The following is a 20,276-nucleotide window of genomic DNA, read 5'->3' as shown; positions in this document are numbered from 1 at the left end:
GAATAGTAAAAACGTAACATACATGACCGATCGGCTCCCCAATTGGTGTTACTAAGGACCCGCATCATATCTAAAAGTTTGGAACATTTTGTCCTTAATTCCTTTATATGTTTGACCCAAGTAAGACGGTTATCAAAAAGCAAACCTAGAAACTTGACATAAGGAGAGATAACAATAAGCTCTCTGTTCAGAAAAACTTGCGGAATAGAAGGGTTTCGTAGCCGAGAAAAAACTACACATTTCGTTTTGTCGGATGGAAATGTAAAACCAGTAGTTCTGGACCAAGTCTCAAGGCGAAATATAGTGTTCTGTAGTAGTCGCTCTGCAGTGGGCGTTGAACGGCTCGCAATGTAAATAACAAAATCGTCAACAAATAGAGAACATGAGACAGGAGCCTGTACACAATTGGTAATACTGTTTATGGCTGCAGCAAAGAAGGTGGCACTTAATACACTACCTTGACGTACTCCATTCTCCAAGACAACACTATCTGAAAGTGAATCGTCTACACGAACACGAAACGTTCGGTGATTTAAGAATCCCCGGATGAAAGCAAGCATATTGTCCTTGATTCCCCATCTCTTGAGGTTGTTAAGAATACTACGTCGCCAGGCCGTGTCGTACGCCTTTTTTTATATCGAATAAGATAGCAACGAGGTGTTGGCGATTTAGGAAGGCGTTTTGTATGACTGTTTCCATTGATACTAAATGGTCAATGGAAGATCGTCCTTGTCGGAAACCACACTGTTCCGAAGATAGAAAGCCATGTTTCTCCAAGTACCATGTAAGCCTGTGGTTTACTATTCTCTCCATTATTTTACACAACACGCTTGTTAAAGAAATAGGGCGGTAGCTTGAGGGATCGGTTTTGTCTTTACCAGGCTTTAGTACTGGTATAATAAATGCTTTTGACCAGCCGGGTGGAACGACTTGTTCGGAGAATAAACCACAGTAAATATTCAAAAGATGTTGTAGTGCTGAGTTAGGAATGTGTGAAAGCATACCAAGGCGAACGTTGTCTGGTCCAGGGGAAGTGTCACGTGAGTTCTTAAGTGCGTGTAACAATTCTCTAAATACGAATGGAGTGTTCAATTCACCAATCGAATCACCAATGTTTAACGACAATATCGTTTCCATCTGTACTTTGTACCTCTGAAAATCGTTATTATATGATTAAGTGAGAGACACCGAGCGGAAAGATTTTGCTAAAGTATTTGCTACAGCCGAAGAAGATGAAAGGAGTTCTCCTTCATCAATGAGACCGAGAATAGATTGTCTCGGCGATCTGAAAATTGCATGGATTTTTTCCACACAGTAGACGTGGGACTAGTACGTGAGATGGTGTTCACATATTTTGTCCATGAATTCCTCTTAGCATTCAAGAAGACCTGATGGCATACCGCTCTAGCCCTGCGGTACAAATTTAGATGTTCAATTGTGGGTCTATTATTAAATTTGCGTAGTGTTCGCCGTCGATTCTTAATAGCACATTTGCAATCATCATTCCACCATGGAACGGAAGGACGTTTAGGATTACCCGATGTTTGTGGAATATATCTGCTGGCAGTTTCAAGTATCATGGACGTAAAAGAGGAACATTGCTCAAGGATATTCGCACTGTCGTCATACTGTGATTGGAAGGCTTTATGATATCCATCCCAATCCGCCCTTTCAAAAATCCACCTCCGTGGCCTCTTAACCTCGTGGTCCACACCGAAACGAATAATAATTGGTTTGTGGTCACTGCCGTGAAAGTCATCACAAACAGACCAATCAAGATGAGGGAGTAAATTCGGTGAGCATATGGAGAGATCCATGGTAGACATAGTACCAGATGATAAAGACATGAATGTGTGAGATCCATTATTCAGCAAACAAAGGTCTCACACTGTTTACTACATTTCCTCGAGTGGAGCAGAAGGTCGCGAGACCCAGGAAACATGGTGGGCATTGAAGTCTCCTACTATTAACGATGGAGATGGTATTTGTGTGAGGAGATTTGAGATATTCAGAGCACTGAACTCAGTGTTCGGAGAGAGATGCATATTGCAGATATGCAACTTGAAGGGGATAGAGACCTTTACTGCAACAGCAGGAACGAGAGTGGTCAGTTGAATCCTTGTAGCCGATACCTCATCCTTCATGAAAATAGCCACTCCACCACTCTCTAATGTCTACTATACAGTCGTATCTCTCACAGAAATATCCTCTGAGTGCTATTGGGTCATGCTGTAGAAGATGAGTTTCCTTGAAACACATGATTATCAGATCATGTACGGGTGCCAGTACTCCATATCTTCAACGCGGGACCGAAGACCTCTAACATTCCACTGAATAATGTTCATAAGGGAAAAAATATAAACAAATAAAAAAAATAATAAATAAATATACGTAGGAAATCGTATAAAATTTAGTTGTATGTGATTAGGTTTTTCTTTTTCGTATTCTTTATTTCAGATAACTCCGACGCCTTTGGGTCGGGAGGTTCTTCAACCATACCCTCCAGTATATGGGGTGATGGTGGAGGAGACTTATTAGAATGGGATGCCGCTATTAACATCCCAGAGGGGGTGGTTATGTGGGTTCCTTTTACGGAAAGCTTATTAGTTGGCTTACTGTCAGCTCTTTGGTAGTCTCTGCCCGTATCGGTAGGACTTTGGGAGCAGGAACTGTCGTATGGATCACACTGCTGGATTCATTTACTGCGACGTAGAAGTTTTTATTCGTCTTTGTCAGCTCTGAAATAGTGACTGTAAGCGAAGCAACTTGATCAGAAAGCATCCGAACAAGTTTCTTAAGTTCATTGCAGGATCCGCACTGCTGATTATGAACATTTGAAGGAGTTTGTTTTGACGTTGCGGTGGCGAAAGATACATCTGGTTTAACGAGGTTCCGTGAATTAACTATCTTTCTATATCCCTGCGTACAGCCGGGAAAGATAGTTTCTGCTCAGTACAGATTTTGAGAATTGCCTTTTCTTCCTTAAAGGCTGGGCAATCTCGGGGAGCAGGCTGTATGTAAACCACTGCAGTTCGCACATTTTTCACTTTCCTCGCAGTTAGTGTCATTGTGACCTTCGTTAGCCCATCGAGCACAGATCTCCGTTCTTGAGCAAGATGTTGTAATGTGACCATACCTTTGGCATCTGAAACATCGCCGTGGGTTGGATATGAATGGGCGTACCCGAACGGAGAGGTAACCCACTTTAATCTTCTCTGGTGGAACAGGAAGACTGAATGCCAGTATAAGAGACGGTGTCGGTTCTTCTGTTCCGTTCTGCCGTTTCATTATACGTTTCACTTCTACAATACCTTGAGTACGAAGTTCATCAGCAATTACACTTAAATTCATTTCCAGAAGGTCACGACAAAAAATTACTCCTCAGCTGGTATTTAGGGTCTTGTGGCATGTCGTACTTATGTTTATGCCGCTCATATTGGTGAGACGTAATAGAGAGCGACTCTGCTCATCGTTAAATGTTTCCACCAGAATTGTTCCATCACGTAATTTCCTAATGTTCCTCGGAGAACCAATACAACCTGTGACGCATTTGTTAATCAGGAAAGGTGAGACCTTTTGAAAGGAGCCACCTTCCTGATTATTTTGAAGAACAGCAAAGCGAACATTCTTACACCTGACACCATCTTCGTCCGCTGTAGCAAGATTATCCTCGTCAGACGAAGCTGATCGAGGCCTTTTCACTAGACTGAAATTGGTGGTTTTTTCAGATGGACCAGCAAACATCAGAATTTCAAACAAAGAATTTACTGAAGGAACTGAAATTTTGGTCCCACTAGAACCGGCGATATAACAGACCACTCCAGCAGAGCGCACGCGTACTAGAGCTAGAGCTAAATACAACTGGGTTGGCTCTGGTGTCCAGAGGACATCGTTCGAGACTCACTACGTAGAGCCATTCACCCATCGGCACGATAGTTCCCATCTTAGGTTACGGTTGCGTTTCGTAAGATGTCGCAACACCACCTAGTGTAAATGAAAGAGAAAATTGTGTTGGATGTTGTTGTGTAGTTGAGTAAATGTGTATGTTGTAATTTGTGTAATGTTCTTGGTGTAGTATATGTGTATAGTGTAAAGTATTCTGCAGCTAAGTGTGTAGTGGGAAGAAAAGCTGCAGAGACTAGGCCCGTGGGGACTCCAACCCCCAAAATCTTAAAGAATAAGACTCCCCGTCGGGGGAAACTAATGGAGGTACAGTTCTGGTACCCATTTTTTTTTTTATATTTTCAGGTCAAAAACCATAAGAAATAACTAAAATCACCTCTTAATTTGCCTTCCCAGAATTTAAGGAAGTCTTCATTAACCCAGGATATCTGAAATCCTACTGAAATCTTTCGCTAGCCATAACTCGCTAACGAAGCGTTTTCAGGCTTATGTTTGTCTGAACTTTTTCCACTATTTTTATCTATAGAATCAGCTCCAGAGAGATTGCCGTACAGTTTTGAATCTTCTATATATATATATAGTGTCTAGGCTCACATTAATGTTTATTTATAATAATTATTTCATATGGTTGGTTATTGGTTGACAAATGGCTAATCAGTGTTAATATAATTATTCTGCATTTAAAGTTATGCTCTATTATTTCAAACATTGAATCATAATAGCAGTTGATCATGTGTACCTCTGTGCATTAAGTTTGTTTGGTGAGTGAATTATGTGTGCAGACAATTTATATCTATTTATAAATTATTTATATATAATTTTTTAGAAAAGTCTTTTTTTAATATTTGAAATTCAAGTATTAATCTTAAGCATGTTGTGATAAAAATGTATCAATTATATTATATATATTTACATCATATTTCAGCCAAAGAAAATGATGTACAACTAACTAACCGACGTGCACGCCTACGTGGATTCAAGAAACCGAAACCAAAACCAAAGCGTCGTCATTAGATTTTACTACTGGTACTAGGTATCTCTCTGTATTATTCTTTAATGAATTTAATGTAGTTGATGACTGATAAGAAATATGATGACAGTTTACTGAGTAACGCCAATTTCGTTAGAATTATCCACCACTCCTCTGTCAGGCTTGGCATTTATCATAGACTAAATTTATTTTTCATAAGTAACTAATTGTACAATTTGCTAAATAAATAAATGTATATTTTTAAATTTATTAGTTATTTATAATTTTCTTGTTGTGTAATCAATATTATTGTTATAAATTGTTTTGATATCGACATTTGATTGAAAAACAATGAAATGTAAAATGATTTAAAAACCTATACATTCATGGAATTCAAAATACATTTTTCTCATATGTATAGTTTTATGCGATAAAACCCTGAATGTTCTACTCGACTTCTCCAGGAACTTTCTTTCTTTGTGCCACTGTAACTGTAAAATGGCTTTACCAGTTTGATGAAGACAGAATAAAACAGTATATTTCCAATGACATCAGTGACATTGGCTGTATGACTATTTGAATAAAAAAAAAAAAAAACTGGCATACAACAAACATTATATCTCTCTGCCTTAAACCTAAAACTGTTTGAAGTACACTTATTTTCAATAGCAAAAAAAATGTATGTTTAATTTTTTCAAAACACATTTTCTCAACCTCACTACTTTCTGCTATGCAATATGTATGCAATATTTTTATAATAGGTCAATTCCAATATACTTAATATTTAGTTGTAGAATTATAAATTCTTTCTATATTATTTATGTTATGTTTTTTATAAGTTACTTAAATTCTTTCATGTTTTATTGTTTGTCCCTAAATTTTTTGATAAATCATTATGAACAAATATTACATTCATAATATTATACAAATATTACATTCTTTCTTGTGTACCAAAAGAAAGATTAGAAAAAGAAGTTATACATGTTTTACAATCCTGTTATACATAATAAATTCATATGCAGGCTATCCACCATAATCAGATAAAAAAGGGGCCAAATTTTGAAATTCTAGAGATGTGTTAACATTTTGATAGAATTAATTTATTTGTAAAAATATATTTATGAGAAATTTTTGCTGATAGAATTTTTTTAAATATTGTATAACTGCGTTTCTAAATCCAAATTGATATTAAAATCTTGCATTCAAAATGGGAAATTTCATATGGCTGAGTGAATAAAAATAAGTGGTTAATGCATTTTCTTTTAAAAATAATAAAATTTGTTTATAACTAAAGAATGGATTATGGAATTTTAAATTTTAAAGTAGCATATCTAAAATGTTTATAAAAAGATGTATTGAAAAGCAGCAATTTATTGTGTCCTTTTGTGTTAAACAATATGTTATTCACACTACTTCAACTCTGAAGGAGAATTTTTATATTATTAATTAAATTATCTGAAAGAGGTATTAAAATCACTATAAAGCCTTATGCAATTCTTATAGGTTGCAGTTAATAAGTCTTACAGAACATTTATCACTGTGAAAGAAATAAGCTTTTAAATAGTGAAAAACCTTTTATTTGAGATTGATTTGATTGTAAGATTAAACAGTATTATTGATAAGACAGGAGATTTGTAATATAAGCGTATGATTATAGGAGAGCTTATTTACTTTCTACTTTGAAACAAACAATACATTTTCTAATTTTTATCATTTTCGAGGTATAAACCCTCCTTAGTAGTAATCATCCATGCACGATTTTTATAGGAGATCTGGTAGAGAAAAACTTGTAAAGTTATTTCAATCGGACTAAGTTACAACATTCAAAATTTATTGCCTGTTTGGTGCAACTCCTCAGTGAAGAACACAAAAACTGTTATTATCTGTCACTAGTTGAAATATATAGAGAACTTTATTGATTTAGGCTATTTTGATATAGCTTAAATCCCAGGGATTTAGTCAGCTGTAAAAGTTTTACATATATAAAATGAATAGAATTTAGGGTAAGACTTCCTTCTAGGAATCAGAACCTGTAGACATTTTTCTTCTTAATAATAAATGGCCTCAACTGAAAAACGAGAACCTAACGAAAAAATTATTTTCCAGTACTATTTACATTATTATGATGCTATATGCGGAAAGAAAAGTTAAAAATTTACAAATGTTGTCACAACCATAATTGTGATAATAAAAAAATGTTGAAGGAGCAATAAAATTAAAATTTGCAAGGAAGCCTTGAATCACAAAATTAATTAAAGTTTTTTTTTGTTGGAGTTGAAAAAACAAAGAAAATAGTAAAAGGTCAACATTTATTTGCTCCAGGGGTTCAGGAGCTGAAGATATGAAAGAAACTTCTTAAATGTGTTATAAGAAACTTTTTAAACAATATCAGACACAAATTCTAAAAAAGAGGTCTAGTAGTGACACACATTTTTAACTTAAAAATTCTTCAATTTCCTCAAATTTTAAATTATGATATTTATATATTTAGAATTAACACTCAAGTGGAACATGTTTAAAGGAAGGAATTAAATTCATTGAAAATTATTCAAATAGTCTTGATTAAGTAGGTGTAATTTTATTAATAATCTGTTTCTTTGTTTCAGTTTGTAACAGATCAAAATTGTTGTTCTACAAATTGTGTTATTACAAAGATAGTATTTAATAGAATGGTGATTTGAAAAGGTGTAAACTACTAAAAATTACATCTTATATCACTACCATAAACAATTTTATAATCTTAATTCTGTGAAAGAATACAAACATTATAATTAATTCATAACAATTAACTTATAACAAATTCATAGTTTACAATTAATGTATATTTATAATTTAAAAAAATAAATAATAATAAATATTACAAGTACAGATCTGTTACTTGATAATATGTACCTGATAAATAAAAAGAAGCATTAAAATAGATTATTTATTTTCCTATTATCCTGGCATAAGTACTACTATCAGTTTATCCTACAGTTTACTGTATGTTACCATAAGTAGAATTTTATTAATTGTCACTCATTTAGCTTTATTAATTTCTGAAAAAATGTGAATTTTTAGTTTTAATCTATATACAATATTTCTTTAGTTTTAATTTATTTATTTGTCTGGGGTAATTTTAGGAACTTTAAGACCAATCCAAAGAATTCCTTTACTGTTCAACTGCTTTCTGAACAGTAAAAAAGTAAGCTTCTTTAATTCTGACAGGAGGGGGATGTCATTCACTATATGGGAGTTATTCAACCCATTTAACCCTTTCCTTAATTAAACTAACTTTGAAATCTCTTCATTACCGATCAAAGTAACTAATCATTACCAATCAAAATATGATTGCTGATAGTTAATTAAATATAATAAAGTACAATTATGAGAAAATTGTTTAACACAAATCTAAAGAACTTTGTTGATGTGGTTTTCGAAGTAAAGGAGCTAGACTTATATCAGTTTGATATAAATCTCCAATCATTCTCAATGATCAAGATACAGAAAATGAAATAATGACAATAATTAAACTGTTTTTTTTTCTCTAAAATAAGAAAGCCAGTAGTGACCAAAAGATTCAAGACCCCTTGCTTCTCAGGCCTACTGTTCTCCTAGCCCCTTCCCTATTAAAAAAGTACCATTATAAAAATTGTACATTATTATTAAAAAAAAAAAAATACTCTTGTCCCTGGAGTAAGAAAAAATAAAACGTTTGATAAAATTTAGACCTTCCTTTTTCTCCAGAAGCCCTTCAACTTTCTCTCTGTAAATTAATATATTGTAATATTTGAACAAATGAAATATTGTTTTATTCAAAAATGTTCTTTTTCAGTCTATTCTGCTTTCCAAAATTACTAAAGAAATTTATGAGCCTTTACTCTTCTGTAGCACCTTAAACACTTTGGTTAACACAATTTGAACTATTATGATATTTGTATCATTTTCCTGAAAAACACTGTATATCCAACAGTGTTATTTAAGTTTCCTACAAATCTTAATTCCTTTTCAGTTTAGTTAATATACCTACCCTCTTTTGTGGACTTTACATATATGCTTTTTGTGTAATGACAAGAAATTTTTGCAGCAATATTCAGTAAGTATTTTGTTTGTTTTGGCATTGATCCCAATTGTCATTAGTTAGTAATAAATGCCTACAACATGTAGTGAAGCTGTACCGATATATTTTAATTCTGGTTATATACAAGAATCAGATTTTAAACATGGCTTAGCCATTGACGTTTTAGTTATTTTAAGCCCTTTAATTTCCAGAATCCATTCGTTGAGACATTCAAGGGTTGCAGAATCTCAGGTTTTAAGATGATGTAGTTTACAATCTTACCCAGGACCCTAATAATTCTATTAGTGCTAAATAGATGAACTTGTAGCAAAGTGATAATGTCTCTGTCTTTCAGATTGTTCTCAGTTCAAATTCTAGATAGATTTAGCTTTTCCACACAATGTTTTTATGCCATATACATATATAAAACTTAAGTTTATGTGATAAATTAATTATTAAAAAAGTTATAGCAATTATTTATTTTAAATACATTTTCATTTACTTGTTACTGTTTTAATATACACATTTTATAATATAATGGAAATATTTAATCAATTTATTATATGTATTAAAGTTGATTAATTGCAGTAAAAATGTTATCATCTATTATTTGGTTTTTAATATTATTTTCAAAAAGAAGAGATTCACGTAGATATTAAATCCATTAAACGGTCTACATCACTGTGTATATGTATATACTTTTTTTAATTGTATTAATTAACCAGTACCCATTACAACAATCACCTTAATATAAATGCTTTGAAAAGTTTATATGAAATTTGTCATTATTTTTATAAGAAGTATTTGCCCGTAAAGTAAGGCAGAAACTTCTTGAAACACTTAGTATAATAATGATAAATTTTTTCATTTATAATAAATCATATATATACATTGATATATATTCTAATTTTTATTTATCTTCTAATGGTATTTTACCTCAATTTTATCAGAAGCCTCCTAGTAATTATTGTTGCTGTAACAACAAATAATTGTATGATTACAAATATTTATTGTTGCTGTAACAACAAATAATTGTATGATTACAAATATCTTTAATATCTTATGTTGAATTGTTCAAATTTTGTTATTCATGGTGTTTCAAAAATTGAAAAATTTTTAAAAGCAGTTAAATGTTAGTAAACTTTATTTATAGGTAAAAGTTAAAAATACTTTATCTACGATTAAACTAGCTTCTGCTATATGTATAAATTATTCAGTCCGAGATTTAAAAAAAAAAATTTTGATAATAGTACAATCACATCAAATTGTCCTTAATTTTATGGTAGATTGCTGAAGTAGGATGTGTGAATTAGCATACTATTTATTACCAGGTTCTAAAACATAAATTTTGATCTTAAATAATTTTAAATATTAAAATGTGAACAGCCTAACAAAATAAGATGATACTCTAAAATTATTAAATATTAAATATTTTGTTATATTATGTTAATGATTTACAATTATTGAATAGACATGTGATTGATAATTGAGAATTTAGAATACTAGATTTTAAATTAGAAAAACTTCACTGTTTGGAAATTCTTTTCTTAAAATTGTAAAATGTTTGTTTTGTTCTAATTTGTAAAGTGGAAATAGAAAAACCACCAACATCTTGAATAACTTATAACACTAATTATAATGAACATAATACAAGAATAAAATAACTTGAAACTGTTAGTAATGCAATCACTCACACAGGATTGAGTGAGTAGTTGTCACGAAAAGAAACAAAATTAGTTGAATGATCTTTTTAATTACAATTATATTTCGAATTTATTTAATTTTTATTTTTTCTAACCCTTATTTCTACATCAATAATATTAATTGGATTTGAGGAATGTAATTTTTGATGAATTTTCCGTTCTATTTTTATATATCTTAAATTTCGTTTAACTGATATTTCTGAGAAAGTCATGCTATTTTAAAATTATAGATTTGTCAAAGAAATAACATTAACTATCATAAGATTCATTTTAGTACTACTAAAATGAATTATATTAAAAAAAAAATAGTTTTATAATTACTTAAAAAATACATTAAATAATACTACATATTATGAATATAAAACTTTTAAAATATACAGATCACTGAGACATGGAAATTTGTAAAGTTTCAAAATATACCACAACTGAACATTTGCAACTGAGATCTGATGTTGAAATGGTAGAAAATGCAAGTTGACTAAGGAATAGGAGAGGAAGAAGAAGAAATGTGAAAAAATACTTAGACCTAGGGAGAGGGATATACCATGAAAAAGAAATAATCAGAAACAGAGAAAGAAAGGAAATGAGAGTTAGTAGAAATTAGGCCCATTTCTCAGTATATGAAGCTATCTAAGATATAGACGACAAACAAATTTTAACTTAAGAAATATTATGTAAGAGCCCATGATAATAAAATTAAACGGAAAATTATCCCAGTGATAAGTTAATCAGAAAATAAAAGATATTAAAATTGAACTAAACCAGCATGTCTTAAAACAAATAAGTAGAAAATAAAATTTAAAAACAAAATGTTCTTCCTTAAAATACAAAAAGAGAACAGATCCCATATTTAAGGCTAAATAAAAAATCAGTCTTAACAAAAATTAACAAACATAACAGCTGTTACAGAGTTATATGTCTGACCAGGGACTGATAAAACCAACTGATGAATTGTAATTGAAATTACGAGCTCTTGTAAGGAAATAAAATGTTAAAAATATATGTACCAAGTAAACTGCCTATTTGCTTGTTCTGTGCTTTCTAAAAATCTCCTTGGACTAGAAATTTGAAATTTAATGGACGGACTTTCTTAGACACAAATAATTATAAAGAATATAATGAAAGATATATAAATAATTTTTTTTTCAAAATACATTGTGTACATACTGCAAAAAAATGTTCATTTACACCACTTGATTTTCACAATTTTTTTTTTTTAATTTGAGCTGATAATCAGTTTTCATTTTGTTAATATTGAGTTTCAGACTTAAGTAGTCATTTCAATATTTGAAAAGTTCTATTGTTTTTATTTGTACTATTTAGATTTATCTCTAGTTAGTTTCACATAGGGTGCTTGTTATTCTTGAGGATTGCTATGTCATTCTTGGAAGTCATCTGCAACCACTTATCAGTCTAATCACTTAATCACATCTGCAGTTATGATGCAACATACATACACACAAATAACATTTCCTATGTACTTTTGTGCCCTCCAGAAAATAAAACTTTTTGTTTTAGTTGTTTGAAATTTTATATAAATTTATCCTCCGAGGATGTGAGAATAAAAATTACGATATTTATGAGGAGGATTCAAAAATGTTAAACAGAATCATTAAATTTAGTTTTATTTCATATTCCAAAAATATTATGCTTTCGCTTTTCAGCAAGATGATATGTGATTAACTTTTAAAAATTAATTTAAAATATGCCTGCTTTTTAAATATACGAAAACATTCTTTCAGGAAGTGTATTTAGAAGTATTTTTCCAATTTCTTAATTAATGGTGTTGTATGTAATAAATTCGTCAATTACACATGCACGTGTGCATACACACACACACACACACACACACACACACACAAATAATTTAAGTATAGTACTTACTGCATTTTATTGATTGTTAATATTGATATTAATAAATAAATAAACCATCAGATACAGAAATTGAAAAGAGCTCTTCAACTGACAGCACTTTTAAATTATTTTACCTTGAATTTTTAATTAAATAATAATACTTTTGTCTATGTTGTTAATATAAAAATATGTGTTTAAATAAATATGTGTTATTACCATTTGATACTGATACTTTTAATTTTATTAAAAGCTTTTTTCTTAATATACATATTACTAATCAATAAAACATGTTATTTAGAAAATATTTTATGCAGTTTTTATAATATAAATTACTGAATTCTACTTTTTTCAGTTTTTCACATCAAATGTTTGCATTTTTTTATAATAAACAGAAATCTTAGGGCAAGTTAAAGATAGAACGGATAAGGATTTTTCATTATAAAATATTATCATATTAATTTAAAGCTGAACTTTTATCATATGAAATGAACTACAATCATTTATCAGTGAAAGAGTTTCAACCACTGGTTTTTAGTATTAAAATATATTCCTTTGTATCGCATTGACTACTTGAAAGCATCTGAAAAGAAAGAATCGGAGATTATACAAGCAGTACAGTTTATAATTATACAATTTGCAACAATGATCTGTGTAACTTATATCAATTTTAATATATCAAATATCTAGCATATTCAGACAGCATTATTTGTTTTACCAGTAATTAATAAAACATACTATGCTATAAAATTTTTTAATTTTATAGCATATATAGCAAATTGGAAAATTTCAGTCATTTGATGCTTTGTTAAAAGAAAAAAAAATAACACGTCAAACATTTAAGTACTATGGCCTGTGTTGGATTGTACTTCCTAACACTCTATTCTTCCTTTGGTCTCTAACTATACTCTACTCTGTTCCACCAGTTATCACACTTTTTATGATACTTTTATATTTTCCAATTATTTCTCACATGAGCATGATAACATTCATTGGATATGAATTGCTGCAATGATATAAATATCTGCCAGATTCGGCATCATAGTATTGTAAACAGATATATTTTATAAATCCTCATAAAAATAATCCAGCATTAAAAGAAAGAAATCAACTGAATGAATACAGTTTGCTTCATAAAATGTTAATTGACTGTGTAGAAGAATTTAATAAATTGTTTGGATACTACATATTGTATATGTCTTTTTATTTGGGAATGAAAATTCTTATTTTGAGGCAGTTTTTTGCAGCAAAGAACTATTTAGTTAATGTAATTGTAATTTTAGTTGGAATATTACCAGTTGCCATATTTCTATACCTTATGGCAACTACAATTGTGCAATTTTCTTCAGCAGTAAGTATTTTTAGAAGTTATTTGTATTAAAAATTGTATATATTATCAGTGATGGATCTTGGAGGAGGGAATACAGTGAGTAAATTACACCCCCATACCCCTATTATATTTGCATATCTTTAAAAATGTTTGGATGTTATTCAAATTATTGTGCATTTTTGTCAGTGTAACCATTTATTCTTTATTTAAAATATATTGTATAAGACAAGTACATGTACAAGCTTCAGATTCAAAAGCACCTAACTTACATTTATATTATATGCTCTTTTGTATCAGGCGCAATTAGTTGTATGACTGTTTGCTGCTTGGTAAAACTGAGCAGTAAACCAGTGGTTTGGAGAACTAAATTTGTTTGTTTCTTACTACATTAGTTTCTTGTAATTAATAGAAGACTATTATTTTTTTTTAATTTATTTCTTTTAGTATTATTACATCATTTACTATACAATACAATTATTTACATTAATTAACAAACAATTTACATTAATGTAATGCAATTATTTACATTTTTCATACAATACTTGTTATTTTTCAGAAATACTATATATTAATTATATTACCCATAATTTGATTTATTATTCTTTTAATGTCATATTATTATTAAATATAAACAGAATGAGTCAAAAGTATGAAAACTCCTCAACAATTTAAAACCATTCCAGATAGAATACTGTAATTTTCAGACTAAGGTATCAGTCAACTACTTTACCTTTTAACAAGAAATAGAATCTCAGCCCCTTCTTGGAGGTGGCCCAGGAATTGTATCTCAAATATTTTAAATGGTAACACTCTTTGTGCGATAGATTATTTTAAAGGTCTCTTTAAGACTAGAAAAATGTTATAAACAAAATGTTGGTACGATGTCTGTACCCAAAGTGGCAGAGGGATAACATCTGGATTTAGAAATAATGACATAATTTAAGGAACTGTTATTGCAAGTAATTAAATAAATCTATAAAAATTTGATTAAATGGATATTATCAAATAAATTTGTAAAAAAAACAAACAATTTTTTAAGCATAACATTTTCTTATTTACTTACATTTCATTTTAATAAATGTTCAAAATCTTCTCCTTCTAATGTTTGACAGTGTGCCAGTCTGTTGTAAAAGAATGATACTGCATTATTCAGTGATTCCCTAGTGATATTTTGTGTTGATTCTGGAATTCTGTTTTATAAATCATTGTTATCTTTGGGTTTATTATGATAAACAATACTTTTCTAAGTAGCCCCGTAGATCTAGTAGTGGCAAGTCAGGTGATCACATTGTCCATTCTATTTGACCTCATCTTCCAGAAAAAAATACATTTAAAATTTCATGTACCTGAAGACCAAAATGAGGCAGGGCACTATCTTGTTGAAACCAAATGTTTTGGAAGTTGGGGGCCAATAACATTGGAATGATATGGTGAAGAAGCAAAGTCTCATATTTCACTGCATTTAAATTTCCATCAATAAATAAATATAGACCTCATCAATTGTCCATCAACAATGCTTGCCTCTATGTTTACTTTCACTGGATACTGTGTATCTGTCTCATGATACCAGTGTGGATTAACATCAATCCAATATCGACAATTATGGGGATTTACATTGCCATTTAAAAAAAATGTGGCCTCATCACTAAAAACAATGCTTTTTAATAAATCAGAATTTGCACAAATATTGTTCATATCATAATTTTGCAGAACTCAAGTCTTTGATCATAGTCATAGATGAATTTTGAAGGGTTTGAAATTTTCACTTTTTAATGTTTGAATCACTGAACTTTGGCCAATGTTATGTTCTCATGCTGCTGTTTGAGTTGAGGAATGAGGATTCTTAATAAATTCTTGCATAATTACCAACTATTTTTATTGTTTGTTGCAGATTTAGGCCTCCCTGGTTTTCCCAATTTTATTAATGCTCTCTGTTTTTTCAGCTCTTTGATTGTTTTTGACACTGTACCTATTGAAATAGAATTACAATTATTAAATGCTGCATTGAACAATTCACAAACTTCATTATACAACCTAACTGTATAAGTAAAGCCCCTCATCATTAAAAGTGTGACCCTCTCCAATTCATTAAGTGACATATTGATAACAATGTTAGCAGGTAGCACAGAAAAAACTAATTCAGTAAAAAAAAAGTACAAAAAAGATGTAAGTAATAAAAGTGGCTTACAAGTGTAGTAAAGGTAGACAAACTCAGCCAACTGATCACAGTAAATTCTCATAAGAACTAACAATGTAGTAATGAAACACTCTAAATGGAATATTACACAATGAAGAAAGCTTCATTTTTTCAACAATGGTAAGAGACATCAATGATCAGCTGATCAGCATGATTAGGTGACAATATTTTTATTTATTTACTCATTAAATTGGAAAAAAAAAATTTGTGTTAAGAAATAAAAACGATTTAATTTTTTTAGTTTAAATTTAACTTTTAAAATAAATTTTAATTAAATTAGACTAAATTTGAATTTAATTCAGTTTAATATCTTTTTATTTAATTTTATTATTTGAACTTACAAACTTTAGTAATTTTCAAAATTCAGAATTTATTCCGCCACCACTTTGGATACAGACATTATACCAACTTTTTATTTATACCATTTTCCTAGTCTTAAAGAGATCTTTGAAATTATCACTCAAGGCATGTTACCATTTAAAATATCTGAGTTACAACTCCTGGACCACCTGTCAAGAAGGAGTTTAAATTCTATTTCTCATTGAAAGGTAAAGTAGTTGACCAATATCTTATCCTGAAAGTTATAGCATTCCATCTGAGGGAAGGTTGTTTGGCTATGGAGATGGATGTGCTGCGCAGGAGTTGTGGAGTTTCTAGAATGCAGTGTGTGAGAAATGAGGAGATCAGAAGAACTGGGGCAACTGGTATAATGATTGATGTTTTGGAGGGAAGAAGACTACAATGGTATGGGCATGTTCAGATAACTCTTGGGAGTTATCCTAGATCTGTTTAATTTATACATTTAAACTGTCTTACTCCATTCTGTGTTCCATCATTTATTGTAATGCACAAATCTCAAACCTTTCTGTAATGTTATCATTCCTTACCCTATAATTTCTTATTTTTCCAAATTTACTCAGTAGTAATTTCACCTCATATACATATGTTATTTTCTTCTGTTTCTGCTTAATTTGTAAGGAATATATCTGTCCTGTAAAATAACAATTAGAACAAAAAATGTGTTATAGAGGAGTCTTTGTGTTTGTTAACCGTCAACTATCTTAGTTTTCACATAATAGCATAACTTCATAGAAACAAACAAAAATAATTATATTATTGTTCGAGTTAAGCTTATTTTTATATTGTATGGTTTTCTACCTGAATTTCATGTTCTAGTCATATATTATCAGCAAACAAAAATACTGATTCATCAACAAAATTATTCAAGAAAGTCTTATTTGAAAAAGAAAAAAATATGATTGTTGCAGAAAATACTAACATTAAATTTATGAGCTACCACTTGAATAAGAGACATGTTATTAGAAGTAGAGCCCTTTGTATTTTTAATGGGGCTGTTTTATTAGTTTTCATAAAAAATTGTTTTTCCTTTTTTTAGGAGACAATTTGGGTTGTTGGTGAATAATATTAAATTATCATTATACATATATTTTTTGCAACAGACTAATTAGATATTTCACAAAGATAGAAATTTCTTAAGTGTACTACTGCTAAAAAATACAAAGGAAAGAGAAGTTACAAAAGATAATAAAATTGATTAATTAATAAAATCATATCATATAACTTTCTGAACCAGAAATAGGAAGAAGAATTTCGAAAAATAGAAAAAGGAGAGGTTAGCAGATGATCTAGACAGGGAATTGATAGTTGAAGAAAACTGTAGATAAAGAAAGGAGAAGCGTCTTCTTAACAGGTTTTAGATATATCATGGATCAGTTAGTTGTGGTCATAACTGAAGAAACATTTTTCTCATGTGACAACATAATACTCATATGTAAGTCACAAAGTTGTGTATTGTAATACCATACTGATGTTTCTATTGCTCATATAACCATGCAGTATAAAACCCTAGAAAATAATAAATTTGTTTCTTTATTTTTGTTTCAATAAAAGTAAAAATAAAACTAGTATAGGAAAACCTTGTTGAAACAATATCCTAACATTAAGTAATCTGATTTATAAATTTGTTTTTACTAAATATATTTTGTACTGTTTGACATGTACTAAGTTAGACTGAGACAGCTACAATGATAGATAAATAATCAACAAATCCAGAAAATTGTGACTAATAAAATTGTCATTGATTATTTTCCATAGATTCATCTCAGTTTAATGAAAATAGGGCTGTGCAATTCATTTATAGTAGGATGACATAGCTCTCTAGGAGAATGCAAACAACAACATATGCATTACAATTTTGTATCTAAATTTTCTTTTTCTTTTTAGGTATCGCAGTTTGTGCAGCAAATGTTTATACAACTGCTTTCTCCAAAAATCAGTGCTGCAGGATATTTTATTGTTGACCGCCAGCTGATTGGTAGTGTAAGTGTGTATAGATGTTAAATTTGTTATTTAATAATAGTGAATGTATAAATTAAAATCTCCTGACTAAAATGTATACAACTCAAACAAAATTTTTGATTAAGTTTAGATATGAACTTAAAAAGCTGCTGAAAATTTTAACTTATATAAAGTTCATACAGCCCCTCATTGTTAAAAAAAAAATCATTAATTCATCAGAATAGCAGATACGGAATTATTAAAAAGTCGTTATGAAGAACTGAAGATGAATATACGAATATACATGAAAATATAATAAAATATTATAATGTAATATATATGAGGGCTGTCCAGAAAGTAACTTACGTTTTGAAATAAAAAACCAACCAAATAAAAAAAAGAAATTTTATTATATACACTTGAAAGGGACAATCATAAAACTATTTTTCTATATAGTTTCTATTTAAATTGAGGTACTTATCATAACGATACACAAACGTTTCAATTCCTTCTCTTTAAAAATCTGCCACCTTCGATTTTTGGCATCCATCTTGTACAAAACTTATGACAATCAAGCTACCGCGATACAATTTCATGCAGTAAACTTCATGAAATTTGGGGGAAATGAAACGAGAGTTCTGTAATTGTAATGCAGTGATTTTCAGGAATTTTATCGTTGATTTTCATTGTCAGTTCATCAGTCACAAGGCTAGGCCGACTACTGTGTTTCTTATCATGAACATTGGTGCAGTCATTTTTAAACTGAATGCACCACTACCTCACTCCACCTTCACTCATTATCAGTAAACCTCCATTGGCTTGAATTGATGAAATATAGATACACATTATAGAGAAATCTGACCTTTGTGAATATATCAGGAAGATTTATATGTTCAGTATAATATATTAGATTTTGTATCAAGACAAGAGCATGACCATTAACAAAAATAATACTTAAAAAATAAAAATCTAAAATTAAATGTACAATTCGATGGTTAATCATTAGTAGATTCAGGGAAAATAATAGATAAATCATTAATAATAATCATATAAATTTAACAGGATTTCTAGTATTGCTATATACAAACAGAAAATCATAATAAGAAGCACTAAAAAGTTATACAACATTACTGTAGGTAATCCAAGTTGAAAGTAATAATGTAATAACATTTTTTAGTGCTTCTAAACTACATAAACTCCCAATTTGACTGGCTACCCTGCCCTAATCCATAGCCTTTAATTCAAGAAAGATAAAGGTAATATTAACCTTCAACTCTCATAGAAATGTCTCCAATATTAGAAAATGTTTAGCTTACATAAACATTTAATTTTCTAATAGAAAACATTCACTTTCTTTAGATAAATTTAAAATTCTAAAGTGCTTTTAGAAATTGGATTATTATTCAACACTATCAAAATAAAATTTGCTTTTATTTTCCAGTGAAAGTAACTTTTAAACTTTGATGTATAAATTATAACATTTTCTGTGACTGGAATAAATTTATAGTTAAACAACTGATATTTATTTTTATTTTACCTGAATTTTCCTATTCTCCTAACAGCATAAAAATATTGTTTTTTTTAACACCAAATAAAGATGTAAATATCTAAAATATGAAATATGTTGTTTTTATGTAATAATAGTTCACTCACAAAAATATCATTTTAACAGTATGTTTCCTTATTTTGATTAAATCAGTGTTTACAACTACATAATTCATCAATGTGGGAAAATTTTCCAAATTGAACAAATATTTACGTATTTTGTAAAAAAAAATGTATTAACATTAGTGACATGGTACAGGTCTAGACAAATTCTCTGGTTCTTTTCTGCATGCCACCTCCATGGGATAAAGATAAATATCTTCTGTATTTTTTATTTTTGTAATTTTTAGCAGTTTGTAAATTGTTCTGTTTAAAATCATATCACTTTTCCAATTCAGTTAGTGTGTTTTGTTTCTAATTAAAGTTGAACTTCTCAAATT

At 29.8% G+C, this 20,276-nt stretch overlaps 1 long non-coding RNA gene across 4 annotated transcripts in view; it reads left to right on the top strand.

The window, feature by feature from the left end:
* LOC142329201 (uncharacterized) overlaps nt 1-18,315 on the top strand; it is a 66,785-nt gene extending 48,470 nt beyond the window's left edge. For 3 of the 4 annotated variants that reach the window (XR_012757438.1, XR_012757435.1, XR_012757436.1), the window contains exons 4-5: nt 4,829-4,936; nt 7,480-7,618. This is a non-coding gene — a long non-coding RNA (uncharacterized LOC142329201). Of the gene's footprint in view, nt 1-4,828; nt 4,937-7,479; nt 7,619-18,237 lie in introns of those variants that run through there. The other variant, XR_012757437.1, reaches the window with a different exon arrangement.
* Nucleotides 18,316-20,276: the final 1,961 nt, after the last annotated feature.

This window comes from Lycorma delicatula, chromosome 8, assembly GCF_047948215.1.
Source record: "Lycorma delicatula isolate Av1 chromosome 8, ASM4794821v1, whole genome shotgun sequence".
Classification (NCBI taxonomy): Eukaryota; Metazoa; Arthropoda; class Insecta; order Hemiptera; family Fulgoridae; genus Lycorma; species Lycorma delicatula.
The sequence above is the reverse complement of the archived record's forward strand: the minus strand, read 5'-3'. Positions and strand labels throughout refer to the sequence as shown.